The following is a 14,000-nucleotide window of genomic DNA, read 5'->3' on the forward strand; positions in this document are numbered from 1 at the left end:
TTGGAGAGTTAAGATGTGTGCTTTCTTTTGTTCTTGGATGTAGGGTAAAATATATGAGCTTGCTGAACTTGTCTAGAGGTCAAATTTGTTCTATATTACACGTAAGGCTAGAATGGAACTGCTCATCTTCAATGTGCTTTTCACTTAAGGGTTGACCATTATCATCTTTTGTAATTGTGATTGTTGTTTGAATAAACCTTGCTTCATCTCTATTCGATAACTTTTCATATTTTCTCTGATAGTGAAAATGGATAAAGCTAAGCTTGTTTTAATAGAGAGATTGATCAATGGGGAGAACTGATGAGCTGAACACCCCCAGCTGAATCTCTACATGGAAACATAAGCACAGGAATTCACATGAAAAAGAGACACATCCTGTCTTTCAGTCACCTCATATCAATTTAATCAAATACAAACAAGAGTGCATCAGCAGCAGGACAACAAGAGGAACTGTAAATATGTAATGTAATGAATACATATCTCTACTCAGATGACCTGTACCAAGATCAGCTTTAGGGCCAGGACGAGACATGTAGGAATGATTTTCATATAGACTACTGATCTTCATTAGTCTGCTGCTTGGACACACCACGCACATGAAGGAGTTAGTGTAGTGTCTTAGAGTCTAGGATTTTGCTGATGTTGCAAATGGTGTAACATATGAACTTTACTCTACTTTGCTAAAGTATTTGGAAAAGCATTGCTACAGAGGTTTCTTGGAATAGAGGAAACTTGGCTCTGCTTGCTGAAACATCTGGAAATCATCACTAAGTTCCTGGAAAAAAGGATATGGGAAGATGTGTGGAAAAGGCCAGGGATTGGGTATTAAAATCACGCCATACTATGTCATATATGATATAAATACCATGTCTTGAAGAAAGAAGGGAGAATAGCGAATTACAGAATTGGCTCTTGCTGTTCTTCAGATATCTGCAGGTATCTGTAAATCTGACGCTGAAACTCTTTGTTATAATAAACCTTTATAAACAAAGTACAGTGTCGGCGGACTTCTTATCATCACGGCATTATCAGCAAAGGCTTGTTTTCGACCACCACATAATGGCGACGAGGTTGTTTTATTTTTTTGGGTCGTGATACATCTTTTCTCTGCATTCCATTCCTGGGCTACAAAGCGACTCCCGCTCAAGAAGCCGGCAGATAAGGTGAGCTTATTCACTAATATTGGGCGCTGGCCGTTTTGTGAGTCCAGAGTGTGTGCGCAGGGGGGATGTACCGTCAAAGAATCTGTGTGTGCGTTTTTTTGTTTTTTTTGCTGTGTGATAGGAATTCCGTTCTAAATTTTCAAAATTAGTTTGCGTTGAGAACAACGCAAAAAGTGGGGAGTGTCTATAGGGCACACCAATAGGGCACACATATATTTAGCTTTAATAAAAGGAAAAGGAGTGTCCAGGAAAATTATGAAGAAATAAGGCATGAAGGAATAAAAGACAGTATACTTTTAGGACGCCGTTAATTTAAGGAAGCCCTTGAAACACAAGGCGATCAATATGATGGGCCATAAATCTTGATAGTTATTAGATTAACTCTCAAGTCAGTTCTGGGAACTGCAGGTTGGAAGGAAATATGTTCAATTGTATGTTTACCGATCAGAATCTATTTGACGAAGTATTTGTCTGAAGTAATCCTCTCTTTTGAATGTCTACAACCTGAAGGTAGCAGAAATTTAGCAAAAGGAATATAAAAGAAAATAGGAACGGCGATAAGCATGCTTTGTATAAACGGATCCTGTGTGTTTGAGAAAACGGAGCCTGCGGGTGTGGGTGTGGGTGTGTTTGTGTGAAACAGAGAGAGAGTGGCTGCGTGCCTGATGAGTTCCAGCTGTGTGTCGACTCATGTTAAAATAAGATCTATGTTAGAGATTTATACATATATATATATATGTTTTGGTTGAGAACAGGGATGTTTTCATAAGAAGTTAAGCCCCTAGAAAAAAAGTTAAGCCCCTACAACGAAGTTAAGGTTAAACATCTTATGAGTCTCTGTTTGTGAGAACGTTTATAATTCTTAAACTATATAAACTATGAGCCCCCTGGAAGGACAATAAGTTTAAAAATCTTATGAGTCTCTAGAAAAAGAGAACGTTTACTTACTAATCATGAGCCTACAGGGAGGACTTTTTAAGAGTGTATAGAGATGTTTTGTAATTGATAACAACATAACTATAAATCTGCAGATTAGGATAAGTGAAGATAACAAACTTGGAAGTGGGATTTGTGTTCTATGTTCTTTGTGTTCCGTGTTCGTTTGTGAGTTCTGTAAAGTATTATTGTTTGTCTATGGGAGGAGAGAACGGAGCGACAGCGGGTCTGTCTACTCTGTAGTTCCTTTCACTCTGAAATCGCATGGGTGACTGAACTGCGCACGCGTAGGATTTTATGAGTTTAGAGTTACGTACAACAGATGTGCCACTCCCCTGCACTGAACTGCTGGGAGAGGCAGTCTCAGAGCAGACAAAAAGAAAAGGGAGGGGGAATCTTGCACACAAGTGAAATGTTCTGTTGAATTAACTGTTGCTTGACTGTAAAACTGTTTGGTTGATAATCGGTTGAGTTGGTGAATGAGAGATATATTGACGGATTAAAAATAATAATAATAAAATAAATAAATAAAATAAAATGTTATTGAGCTATTTATAATATTCCTGAGTTAAGCTGTTTGCTTATTTCTTAGCGTGAATGTGGAAAAAAAAAAAAACTAAATTCTTGTTTGTTCTTTTGTCTTTCTGTCATATGAGAGACGAGAAGGAGGAGACAGAGAGAGAGAGAGAGGAGGTGCTGACATCAGCTGACAACAACCCAGTCCAATCAAGGCCAGTGCTGTTCTTATCCACAAAACCTACTTTCCCTTACAGGATATAATTGATACATTGTGTCTACATAGAATATTTCATGTTGTGACCATTTCGCAGGAACTTGGCAACATACTGATGAATTGATGTAATTGATAATTGCACATTAGAGTTTTTGTGAATGACTTGCTTTGATTAGAGTTGTGTTGGAAATCCAGCATTGACATTATTCTGTAAAATTAAGGTAATTAGGTGCTTATTAAGCAATTGGGTTGTGAGTGCCCTAGTGTTGCTGGTACAGGTCTTTTATTTTTGAATTGCTCTGAAGTTGACTACTTTCCTTTACTCTTCCTCATCGGATGTGGTAAGACTGCCACTAATCAATAATTTGGTAAAATAAAATTCACAAAATAAATTGATATATTGATTAATTAGTTGATTGATTGATTTAATTGATTAGTTGATTGATTTGATTAGTTGGTTGATTGATTGAATTAGTTGGTTGGTTGGATTGATTTATTGATTGATTGAAGTAGTTAGTTGATTGATTGATTGATTTAATTGATTGATTGATTGATTGATTTGATTGGTTAGTTGATTGATTGGATTAGTTGATTGATTGATTGAAATAATTAGTTGATTGATTGATTGATTGATTTGATTGATTGATTGATTGAAGTAATTAGTTGATTGATTGGTTGATTTAATTGATTGTTTGATTGATTTAGTTACTTGATTGATTGATTGGATTAGTTGGTTGATTGATTGATTGAAATAATTAGTTGATTGATTGATTGATTTAATTGGTTAATTGATTGATTGGATTAATTGATTAATTATTTTTTAATTAAAAAATATATATATATATATATAATAATTGAGGGGAACACATAACATAGTCATTACAATGGGGAAAAAGGACATAAAAACTACAAAAGCAATTACTCCTCTTGATGTAGTACAGAATAGTAATCCTCTAGTTAATGGTATAGCAAAATTATCTGAAAAATGGAATAAACGTTGGCCTAACATTGAACAACCATGGCCAGTGGAAGGGACTCTTAACCCAGACGTCATCAAGATAATGCAAGTGCTTGTATCCACGTATAAGGCAGATCAAAAGAAGGGGAAGAAAGGAAAACTACGCAAAGAAAAAAGACAAAGAGAGCTGGGTGTTCTTAAGCTGTTTGAAAATGAAGGACAAAAACTGATAAAAGATACAAAAGATAAGAGAGACAGAGGTACAGAGAAAATGGCAAAAGAGGTGAAGGTGACAGAAAAACTAATGGCAGAAGTCAATACACCTTTCTCATATATGGATTCAGCAAAAACACCCCCACCTTATGAGAAAGAAGCCAAGCTTAAGGACGTTTATCCTCAGCTTCCAGTGATCATTCAGGAGGGTGATTATTGCATCAGAGATGAAGATGAACGAATAATAGAGAGAGGACAAGCAGAAACGACCATAAAGATGAATCCAAACTCCAAAAGCAGGAAGAAAACGAGATGTCTGGAGACTAAAGGTAGAGTGAGGTCAAGGAGGATGGAACTTGATGATGACGATGATGATGATGATGATGATCAGAGTGATTCAGAAGAGATCATGGGTGGATATGACCCTGTCATCAGACAGAGGTTGGCCAGAGCGGAAAGAAGGGGTGATGGAAGTTGGAAGAAGAAGAATACAAGTGATTCGAGTGCTGATGAAAATGAAGATGGAGACAACGATGAAGATTTGGAGATTAAAGGTGCTTCATATTCAAGAGGATTTTATCCTACAATGACTAGCACAGAAGAAATAGAAAGAGATATAGACCGATGCGTATCATACCTGTATAAGGCCAATAATTTAGAAGAAGTAAAAGAACTGGAAGAACAACTCAAGAAGCTGAAGACAAAGGAAAAGAAGCTGCTGATAAAAGAATCCCAAGAATCTGAGAAGAAATATACATTGAGGCCAAGGAAAGATGGCACTAGTAAGAAAATTATGCCGGTGATCATTCGAGGACAAAACCTAGAATATAAGCCTTTGCAGAATACCGATATGTCAGATATACTTGAGAAGCTGCCTACTCTTCAAGATGGAGCATATCCTTGGATTTCAAAGTTGGAAGAAATTACGGTGGGAACACAGTCTGCCATAGGAGACATTAAGATACTTTTGGCTAATCTCCTTGGGATTCCAGGCATGGAAGACATTTTTCAGAGAGCTGGTCTTCATAGATATGTGGGGACTGCAGTGAACGACCCTGAATTGTTGGCTGCAAGTAGAAATCGGCTGTGGAGAGCACTGAGAGATACGTTTCCAACAAATGTGCATCCTGACAACATTCTGATTGACCCACTAGGACAACAAGAAAATCCGAGAGCCTACGTGTCAAGAGTTCATCAAGTGTGGAGAAATATTACCGGAAATGATCCAGATGTGAGTCAAATTGAGCAGTCAATCTTGAGAGCTAAACTACAGATGGGACTGCCCTTACCGGTAAGGAGCAAACTGGCAGAAGTGGTTGGACTTGGGAGCATGACAAAAGGTGTCTATACAGATCATATAGCCCATCAAGTGGATCTGTACCGGAAAAAGGAACACAACCAGAAAGAACAGGACCAAGAAACTCTCAGAAAACTAAATCAAATACAACTGGTGGAGAATAAGAAGGAGAAGAAACAAGCTCTGGTTATGCAGAATCAGGGTAAATCAAATCAACAATCACTGCCACAGTTTCAACCGAACCAGTTCCAACCACAATTGTACCAGACACCAATAGCGGTACCAGTTGTTTCATATCCACAGCCAGTTTCTGGACAGAGACAGAATTGGAGAGGAAGAGGACGAGAAGGTTTAGGAAGAGGAAGAGGAGGAAGATTTAAGCCACACTTCCAGCAATCTTCAGAAGTGTGTTATAATTGTGGACAGGTTGGTCATTTTGCCCGTGAGTGTAATGGGCCAGAAGGAAACATCAGAGGGAATTTCAGAGGAAGATACAGGGGCCAGTCAAGATCATCTGGAGGACCGGTGAACCCTTATAGGGGCCCGGAGCAAGGATTCTAGAGGTGCCCAGAAGATCCGAAAGGGGGGTGTCAGCTGGTAGCATCAGGACCGGAAAAAGATCCAACAATTAAGGTGAAAGTAAACAAACGACCATTGGAAGTGATGGCGGATAGCGGAGCTGCTTTTACCTGTGTTCGGCCTGAAGATGCTACACATCTCCCTATGTCCAATCAACTAATTAGGACAATCGGATTTGAGGGAGTGAAACAGCTGATTCCTCTTACGGAACCAATTGAGCTCTGCTATGAAAATCAGAAAATTACAATACCCATACTAGTATCAGAACATACACCTATTGCATTGTTGGGAAGAGATGCATTGTGTAAATTGAACTGTACAATAAAATGTACACCAGACGGCTGTCTGGTAGAGGTGCCAAAGGAAAATGTTTACCAATTGTCGATGACGACAGAGATGGATTCTTCTTCAGTATTCTGGATTGGAAATCTCAGTGAAGATTTTTTGAAGCAGGCTAAGATATGGGAGAAATTCATTGTGACAAACATGCCAGATGCGAGGCTTCCGGAATATCCACTTCATTGTACGCTCAAGTATTTCAAGAATGCTGCCCAATCGGACTCAGAGGAATGGCTGAGTCATCAACCAAAGAAAGTTCAACTTAGCTCATGTTGCATAATTTTAGGACCACAAGGAGCAGCTATGAAGATAAACACAGACGATTATCTGGATAAAGAATTTGAGATTGAGAAGAGTGTGCCACATGTGACCTTGTTGGTTTCTGAAGGCTATGAGCAGAAGCAAATAGGAGAAATGATGACAGAAGCAGAGAAAGCTGTTTTCATACCGATGAAAGAGAGTTTGGCGATTTGGAGGACTGAAGATCATCGATTTCTCAAAATCATGATTTCGGCTCAAGGACAAGGAGAGCCACAAGCTTTACGGATAACACACGAATCTATTTGCAGTGTGAAGATGGATTCAGACCCTATGAAAGAGGAGATGTTGCAACAAGTTCCAGAATTTTTGTGGTCTCAACACAGTACCGATATTGGACTTGTGAAATCAGCCCAACCGGTGAAAGTTGAACTTCGACCAGGAGCCAGACCTCCTTGGAAGAATCAGTATCCATTGAAAGATGAAGCAATCCAAGGGATCGAACCACAAATTGAAGGACTTTCGAAAGCAGGTGTTTTAAGGACAACAAAAAATCCTCAGAGTAACACACCTTTGTTACCTGTGAAAAAACCAGATGGAACTTATCGTGTGGTTCATGATTTGAGAGCAGTGAATGAGGTAGTAACTGACTTTCCAGCGGAAGTGCCAGACCCGCATACTTTGTTAGCCCAAATTCCTCCTGATGCGACACATTTTACGGTGTTAGACTTATGTGGTTCATTTTTTAGTGTTCCACTTAGTGTAGAGAGTCAGGGTTTATTTGGGTTCACATATAAGGGACAGTTCTATGAGTACATCGTTTGCCACAGGGTTTTCGGCACAGCCCTCACATTTTCAATAAAGTATTGAAGGAAGATTTGGTAGAGATAGATCAGATATTGCAAAGCACTGTCATTCAGTATGTAGATGATATAATTATCTGCTCACAGGATAAGGAAACATGTCATAGAGACTCAATTAAATTGCTACAGGTATTGGCAGAAAAGGGACATAAGGTTTCACAGAAAAAGTTGCAATATTGCCAGGAGAAGGTTGTCTATTTGGGCCAGAAAATAACGCACGGAAACCGAAGCATTTCGGATAGTCAATTGGAAGCTATTCGTAAGGCTCCGAAGCCTAGAACTGTCAGAGAGATGATGACATTTCTTGGTATTGCTGGATATTCTTCAGCTTGGGTTGAGAGCTATGCTAGTTTGACAGGACCTTTGAGAGCTATGGTTAAGGATACTGGAAATGGTCAACTCCATAGCAATCTTTCCTGGACACAGGAAGGCCTTGTGGCATTTGAAACGATCAAACAGAGGTTGCAGGAGGCACCTGCAATCACATTACCAGACTACTCTAAGAATTTTTTGCTATATGTGTCTACTTCTACTGGAGGTTAATATGCATGTGCAGTTCTTTGTCAGCCGACAGGCACAGGGATGAATCCTCAGCCTATTTCCTACTACTCTACTGCCTATTCAGAAGTAGAACTAGGACTACCACTGTGCTACAGAGCAATGGTGGGAGTATATTCAATGTATAACAAAGCATCATCTGTTACAATGGGTTACCCAGTAACAATTCTTACCCATCATAGTCTCAGAAATCTTCTGAACTTTGGGAAATATACATTGACTATGCCTAGGCTCAGAGACTATCACAGGCTCTTAGAGCAGGAAGATGTCACCCTAGTAAGGTGTGATACGGTGAATCCAGCCGAGAATTTGCCAACTTCAGAGGATGGTGAGCCACATGATTGTGTCCAGGAAGCAGAGAAATACTCAAGGCTTCGATCAGATTTGCAAGCCTTTCCATTACGTGAAGCAGACCTGGAGTATTGGACTGATGGGTCTTGTTATCGTGTGGGAGACAAATTGTGCGCTGGCTATGCAGTAGTCAAAGCCCAAGGAACTGGATTTGTCGTCGAAAAGGCTGAAGTAATACCACAGCCTGTGTCTGCACAACTTGCTGAACTTGTGTGGCTAACAGAAGCATGTTTGTTAGCAGAAGGAAAGCGAGTGACGATATACACTGATTCAGCATATGCACATAGTGTATGTCATCTGTTCGGAGCAGTGTGGAAAGGTCGAGGGTTTAAGAAAACGGATGGTTCTCCGATACAACATCATGCGCAAATAATGAAACTGTTACACGCTATGATGAAGCCTACAGAGATAGCGATAGCTAAGTGTGCAGCTCATAAGACAGATGTGTCAAAAGTTACACAAGGGAACAAAGCTGCTGATGAAGCTGCAAAAGCCGTCACAGGAGCGGACAAATTGGGCAAAGTTTTTCTGGTCACTCATGCAGTGGACTTGGAAGACAAAATTACGCTTAAGGATGTGATTTTGATGCAGGAAGCTGCTTCTACGATCAACAAACAATTATGGTTTGACCGAGGTGCCGTCAAAGATGCTACTGGTCTGTGGAGAAACCATGAGGGGTTGATAGTAGCGCCTCCAGACCTATTAGGTCTGATGATTCAGGAAGCACATGGGTTAGCTCATGTTGCAAGGGGGGAGGTTAAGAGAAAGATCACAAAGGAGTATGGTTTTTGGGCACCATATTTGCTTGAACAAGTTGACTATGTCATAGGCAGGTGCACAATTTGTCTGAAAAACAATGTTCGCAGGGGTGTGACTGTTCTTCCTGGCCACATTCCTACACCGAGAGGTCCTATGCGTGAGTTGGTTATCGACTTTGTTGATATGATAAAACCAGTTGATGGGAAAAGATACATGTTGGTGGTTGTAGATAGATTTTCACGATGGCCGGAGGCCTGTCCAACCAAGCGAAAAGATGCTCAGTCGGTTGCTAAGTTCTTGTGCAAAGAAGTCATAAGCAGGTGGGGATTTCCCGACCGAATATCCTCAGACAATGGGAAAGAATTTGTGGATAAATCAGTGAAATTGACGTTGCAAAAATTGGGAATTAAGCAACGTCTTGGAGCAGTTTATCACCCACAAAGTCAAGGGATTTGTGAAAAAATGAACGGTGTCTTGAAAAATCACATTGTCAAAATTTGCCAGCATACGGGTCTAAACTGGATAGCGGCGCTTCCTTTAGCATTAATGGTGTGTCGCTCAAGTGAGTTGCGTGATCTACGTATGACACCCCATGAACTGGTCACAGGAAGAAGGATGCCTACGCCTTGTTTGCGAACAAGCGGAAAGGGTCCAAGCTTGGCTCTCTTGGAAGATGAAATGAGAGCGTACGTAACGTATATGGCCAATTTTCATAAAAAGCTGTCCACATAGGTTTCTGACAGGCAAAGAAAAGAAGAGGTGCAGGAGAAGCTTGATGAGCAAAAAAGGAGTACAGTGCAACCGGGGGACAAGGTGTTCGTGAAGGTATTTAGAAGGAAGTGGTATAACGAACGTCGTGAGGGACCATTTGAAGTTGTTCGTAGTACTGGAACAGCTGTCCAGGTTAAAGGATCTCCAACGTGGTATCATTTGTCACATTGTGTTAAAGCGCCTGGAGAAGTGGTGCCACGCACAGAGAGACAGGATGTTGATGGCTCAAGAGAGCAGGATGAAGATAGGGAAGAACAGGTGGAAGGAGAGATGCCTGACAATATCCAGAGTCAAAACCCAGAAGGAGAGATTGTTCATGTTGTGGACAACATTGATGATAATGTGTACACTTCTGATGATGCCAGAGATGACTCTGCAATGGATGGAAAGGAAAAGAGATTTGGGGACATTGATTTTCAATACGTCCCAGACACAACAGGGAATATTTCAGTGGAATGTGAAACCACGGAGATCACCAAGGGCAACTCTGTTACAGGAGAAGCTGATGATTCAGTTAGACAAAGTAGGCCCAGACCAGCTAGGAGAAAAGTCAGACCAAAACGTTACGAAAACTAGGGTTGAAGTAACCCTAGGAAAGTCAGCTCAGCTTCCATGCCAGTGCACGAGAGAGAACAGTGGTGAAGGGAAATTTAGAGTTCAGTGTGAAGACAACCATGGCAGGAGTTTAGATCTGTTAGGAGCAGTTGCATTGAGAAAGTATGCGTTGCTGAATGATAAGAGAAGAATGAAGATTGAGGGTGATTGTACTCTCTATGTGTACAATTCCCAGCAGGAGGATCAAGGTGATTATAAATGTATTTTTTATAATCCACAGTTTGAAAGTGAGGGATTAGAGTCGGGACTGAGAGTTAATGTAGTGACACTAGTGGTGATAGATGGAAATACAAGTAAAGAGCTCCAAGGTATAGGGAAAATAGATGAATCCACAACTATTACATCAACACTTCAACCTAATGCAACAACAGTAAGAAGCAATTCAACTCTTTCAACATTGACAGCTATTAAAGCTATAAATGTATCACATTTCATTACAATGGCGCCTCAGAAACTCGCTCCAACACCGATTTTAGACAAAAAGATTGTCATTAGGGCTAGGATGGGTGGTACAGCTCATCTTCCTTGTAGATGTGAGAGACGGAGTGGGGGTGGTGACATTCCTCCCACGTGGAGAGATAATTATGGAGAAGAATTGTTGTTATCAGGACTAGAAGTAGAAGCTGTGCCACCTAACCAAAGGAAGTATATTTTGTACAACGATATGAAATGGAAGAGGGTTATGAGTGATTGCTCACTTATTTTGCGTAATATTACATGGGAAGATCAGGGAGAATATACTTGTACTTATTTAGAGCCAGCATTCAAATTTGTTCCGGTTAAGAATTACTGGTTAGAAGGCTATGTAACCCGTAAGGTGACGCTTATGATAGAAACTTTAAAGTCTGTTGAAGTTTCCACAGTTACCAAAGGAGTTCAGGAGCAGTATACTACAGTAGCTACTCCAACAATGAATAATACACAGAGGACATCTGTAACTTTGCCACTGGACCTAATTAAAAGTGTTAATACATCAACTAAAGCCACTATTTTAACAATAACTTTGGAAGAAAGGAATGTTACAACAGCGATAACACGCCCCGGAAATGTGACACAGACACCAATAACAACTTTCCTGAAACTAAAGGATGTAGTAAACATGACTCAGAAGTCTGTGATACAGATGGAGAGTGTTGTAAATGGTAGTAAGGATAGTGTTGAAATAGGAGAACAGATGGTAGCAGTGAATCATGTACATTCATCTGAAATAGTGGAGAATACTATCCCGGACGTACAGGATGAGTTCTTTGATTTTGATGGAAGACAAGAACATATATCTGATCAATACCGCTCGTTAGGGAAGAGAGAAACTAAATGGAAGGCATATGGATTTGATTCTTCTGTTTTGCAAATATTATGATGGATGGGCAGGTAGTAATCTATGGTTCCAGCAGTTAACTCATTCTGTAAGATCAGTGAGGAATCTTGAGGGTCCATGTCTGCTGAGAATTCCATCACCAGGCACATGGGGTTCAATCTTAGAGACAGTGGCTCAACCTCTATCAACCGCGTGTCAATCTTATGCTTTATCATGGTTGTTGTATCAGCAACAATCAGTTACAGATATGATGATGTCATTGTCGAGGCATTTGTTTAGGCCTAGGTTTAATTGCTCTTGGTTAAATGAATTACCCTATGTCAATTTGTTAGATCAGAATGAGAATCAGTTAACAGCGATTCCTGAAGCATTGGAGGTGAAACCAATAAGGGCTAGAAGCTGTTTTTGTTCAAATAAAACATATGATGGACCAGGTATGTTTATGGGAATATCTGATTGTGATGATTATATGATGACTTTGGGTAAGCATGAACGTAAGGTTAGTGGTGAGACATATAAAGTAACTTTTTATGTTCCATTTAGTAAGAACAGAAGGACTTTGATGGTAAAAGATCAGCTTTTGCCTGGAAATGTGACTATTGGGAATTTTCGAGATATTTGGTGGGTTTGTGGTGACAAAGCATATCTATTCTTACCCTATGGATGGACAGGATGTTGTTACATGTCGACGTTGAAACTTCCATATGAGGTTTATACTATCCAAAAGGGAAAGGCATCGGACACTGCTAAATCTGATTCTAGGTCTGGAAATAGGGTGAAAAGGGAAATGGCACAATTTAATAGTTTGGAGTCCTACCATTGGAGGATAAGTCTAGGAGAGAAGTGGGGACTTGGACTTTTTCCATGGTATGGTGTAACATTTTTGGCAGATCACATTGATAATATTACCTATACTTTGCAGGGTTTTGCAAATGAAACGATACGAGGGTTTGATCTTCTGTCAAATACTCAAAGAAGTCACAGACTGACGTTGTTGAAACATGACATGGCTCTTGACTATATTTTAGCCAAACAAGGTGGCTTATGTGTGGCTATGAATCTGACGGGAGATGATTGTTATACTTTGATCCCCGATAGTTCCGATAATATCACTAGTGTTATAGATGCATTGAAGAGTATAAGGGATGCGTTTGGTCAATCTGAAGGAGCTGGATGGTCAGCGAAGGCTTGGTTGCAAGATCAGTTAGGCCCAGTGGGAGCAGTGATAGTTCAGATTTTAGTAGCAGCTCTTTTAGCGCTGTGTGTAATGTTTTGTTTTTGTACTCTGTTATTGACTTTTGCGAAGGCTATGATATTGAGATGGGTTGGAGTTGTGATGCCTGGGGACAACACTCAGATGCCGTTGTTAACTGTTACTGAACTGGATGGAGATAAACAAGTAGGGCTAGATGGAGTATTGATGGATAGATATCCATTTTGATTATCCGATCATTTTTCATGTCTTTACATATTATTGTGATATTTAGTGTTTTGTTATGAATCAAAAGGGGGAAATGGAATGTGATTCATTTTATATATAATCTTATATATACATTCTTATATTATTGCTGATATTGATGTTTTAATTTGCATGTGTTGTTTTGCAAAAGATACTGTTTGGTATTTTCTTTTCTTCCAGAAGCATATGGGGGAATATGTAGAGGGACTCAAATACTCAAACATGGACAATATGAATGGACTGGAGGAAGTGGAACAAGGAAGGTGTGGAAATGTTCAGATTCCATCATCGACGTCGCATTGAAAGTCGACACTGTGGAGGAGATGAAGTGTAGTGGACTACATTCCAGTGTTATATTCTTTCTGTATTAATTTTTGAAGAATTATGTTTTCTGTTGTTGGGTACATGTGGGGACCTCAGATGTTTTTGTTTATTTCGTTGAAGTTTAGGGATATGGGGTCTAGGCAAGGACAGAGAGAATCCACAGGAGGGTCCGATGGGTCGACCAGCCTGAATGTGGACATTTTGATTGTATTTTGTTTGCTGGGGTTTTCATATGTATTCAATTGCATCATAGCTTAAAATGTATTGATAAAGATGTATGAATTGATCTGGAGTACTTAGGTGGTCGCCTAGGGCAGAGGGGCCGTGAGAGAATTTTCCTGTCTTGACTGACTGATGGATATTTGGAAGGAAAGCTACCAGACAGGTTTTTCGCTCTTACACTCCATAACAATTTATTTACACTCCATAACAATGTATTTACACTACATACAAAAATGTGTCTATATAAACATGTGTTTACTCTCCATAAATTTTGGTTTATTGTT

Source organism: Coregonus lavaretus, assembly GCF_964263955.1.
Source record: "Coregonus lavaretus genome assembly, chromosome: 5".
NCBI lineage: Eukaryota > Metazoa > Chordata > Actinopteri > Salmoniformes > Salmonidae > Coregonus > Coregonus lavaretus.